Source organism: Cyprinodon variegatus, unplaced genomic scaffold, assembly GCF_000732505.1.
Source record: "Cyprinodon variegatus isolate N-32 unplaced genomic scaffold, C_variegatus-1.0 Scaffold25, whole genome shotgun sequence".
NCBI lineage: Eukaryota > Metazoa > Chordata > Actinopteri > Cyprinodontiformes > Cyprinodontidae > Cyprinodon > Cyprinodon variegatus.
Window position 1 is genome coordinate 1,721,290 of NW_015150478.1, and position 3,222 is coordinate 1,724,511.

Below are 3,222 nucleotides of genomic sequence, written 5' to 3' on the forward strand. Positions count from 1 at the left end.
ATTACGTTTTTTTTATTAACTTCAACCATTTCTAATCACTCCCAAATTATTATTTGAAAATCAAACAATATATTATTGTCTTGCAATTCAGAGTTTTTTTTAAATATCATTGTTTTCAGCCTAGGTTTTGATGCACTTTACACAAGAGTCAATTCCATCCAATTCTATATACTGTATCAGATCACAGTACCAGCTGTGCAATGACAAACCAATCTTATTCCTATCTCTGATCAAGATGGATGAGCTCTGTGGATGCCAGGCCATGTATTAACAGGCAATGCTGAAAATACTAAGGAAGAGACAAGAAGAAGGTCCAGATAAATATAATCTTGTTTGTTTCATGTTGGACACTATAGACATTAAAAAACATGCCGAAAAGAACCCTGATGAGTAGGAAATGTCTGGATCTGGTATCTACATGTGCAACCTTCTTGGGTGCCAGCTTAAAGAGTCCAAAAAACCTTCTTTCCACACCTGGCGACTGATAAGAAGCTGTTCATCATGATGGATGCTTTAAACATGCTGAAACTGGCAAACTGGAATATGCTGCAGGCTTACAGACCATTAAACAGCGCAAGTGGCCAGATGAACTGGAAATACACTGTTTACTCTGAATGATGTCCAAACAAAAGATGTATTGGAAGCTGTCAACAGAATTACAGACAAACATAAATTTTGACTAGAAGAAGAACTCTTGACTGGCTGAGCAGGGTCTGAGTTGTTTTGTGATATCGGCTCTATACACACTAAGGAACCTTGGCTATTCACAGTTCCAGCCCTGTGAGGCAACAGCTGAATTCACAGAAGTGATAATAATAATACAGTATTACTAAAATATAAACACAAAACAGGACTGTAGGACTTCTCTAATCTATAGCAGGTTTCTTTTTCCTAAGAATAGAATTCAACTTGTGAATGTTTTCATGTTGTAATAATAAGTCTGATTACACATGGCAAGACTTTAGTTTTTATGGTGATGGTTATAACAATTTCTGTTAAATGGAGTCTAGGCGGAAGTTCAATTGAAGAACCTTATTGCTCTCCCCATTCACCTCAACACAGCCAATCAGCTTTGAACCACACCTCCACGAAAGCCAATCGGCATCCAAAGTTAATCTTAAAAGGCCTCCAATATGCACCTGTCTGCTCCTGTGTGCAGGCTGTGGATGCGCTGTGTGACTTCACTCAGATGACACTGTTTCAACCCACCTCCAGCCCCTCCTCCACCATGGTAGCTAAAGCTTCATCAGAGTGTCATTCCTGCCGGACTCTTACTGCGTTCCCTGTCTCATCTTAACCGGTCCTGAAGAAGACCGCCATGTTGACCCTGGTCTTCCAGAGGTTTCTTGCCAATGGGAAGTTATTCCTCTCCACTGTTGCTTCATGCTTGCTCATCATGGACAGGTTCTCTCAACCTGTACCCGGAACTGGACTTCCATCTTCCATGTCCTGTTCATGCATATCTATCAAAATTAAGCTCTATGTTTCCTGCCGAGGTCTGAGCGCCAAATACAATATAATTGTATCAATACATTTCTCCTAATTGTCTTTTCTCTTTGTGTGAGTTTTTCCACATTGAATTGCTTTTAGATAACTGACAGACTCTTTTACATGTCGTTTTGCATGAGTTCATATATTTGTGGAATTTTGTGAAGGAAAGCACAGAGGGACTCATCATGGCAGCAAAGGAGCAGACCTTAAGCACAAGAGGAATGGAGGCCCAGATCCCAGGAGCAGGCTATGGAAAAAGACTTCAGAAACAAGCCATCATCTCAAAGAACAGAACCTTTTTTCTCTTTAAAAAAAACCTTTCTATTCTATTGTTCTTTACTCTATTCTTTTCTATTCTATTTTATTCTCTTGCTTCGATTTGAAAGGGCATAAAGAGGTATAAACTTGTGTGGTTTCATTGTTATAAAATGTGTATTTTTAAGTTTGACCTTTAATGCTACTAAATAATGCTTGAAATCTGTTAAAAATGAAAACATTATTTAAATAAATAATAATAAAAAAACTTTAAAACAAATAGTCCCTCTTTAAAGATCACTTTATTGGTGCCAAGCCCTGATAGAAGACTCATAATGTTCCACGACATATACTGGATTTAGGTTAAATTTCATATTCTAACAAAACCTCTTTGTTACTTCAACACAAGTATCAGGAAGAAACTTATATAACCCAGCTTTCAGATTAACATCTAAATGCTCCATTTACACACTAACCTGTGAAGCTCCCTGAAGCACCAAATGAGTCTCAGAACCCCCTTTGCACCTTTACACTGATCTGTGCTTTACTCTAGGTCTGTATCAGGTCAGTCCTACAAGAGTATTTAATGATTTGTACATATAGGATTAGGATTAATTGTGTGTGTGTGTGTGTGTGTTTTTTTTTCACCTCTAAGGTTTGTTGCATGCCTGCTGATAAGAATTCATACTGCTGATTTCCTGACTCCGCTAAGATACATATCAGGCTCTGATTTAATAGTGAATTGTAGTGAATGACTGAATGTTAGGAGTCCCCTGGGGCTATATCGGGACAAACCGTTTTCTTAGTCTTTGAAGGTTGTTTTTCGACAGTTAAAATGATCCTTGATATATCCTATTAAAGAAGAGGAAAACAGAACCAAGGATCAAAAATTGTATTTTTTAAGTAAAAGAGCTTATGTCAGATGTATGTATGAGCTTTTCCTATTAACGGACTTACATTTATATATTTAGATTATTACACTTACCTTTTTATTGACAATGATCTAAACCCCTATGCCTGATTTATACATTTGGTGAATGAGTGAACGAGTGGCAGGGATCCTTTCTCAGTGATAGTGAATCACATCATAATTCATACACTAAGCAAATGAGTGAGTAATTGGCACAAAACCTTCTTTTCAATCATTGATATCCCTTTTTATTAACATTTCTCTGTGCCCAGTAGGTTGGTTTTCTATCATTTAAGTTATTCCAGCTAACTTTAGCCATTAGCTTGGAATAACAAATTAAATTGTAGAAACAAAATTAAATTGTCTAGAGATCTGTTCTAAAAGAAATTTCTTTTTGTTTACACTTGCGTCTTCAAAATGAGAAAATAAATCTGTCTAAAAAAAATAAAATAAAAAAGTAAACAAAGGTTCCTAATTTTAGTCCAGAAACAATACCACTCTCTAGTCTTTTCTTTCTCAAAAACACCCATGCGTTAAGTAAAATTTATATCGACAAATCAAAAATT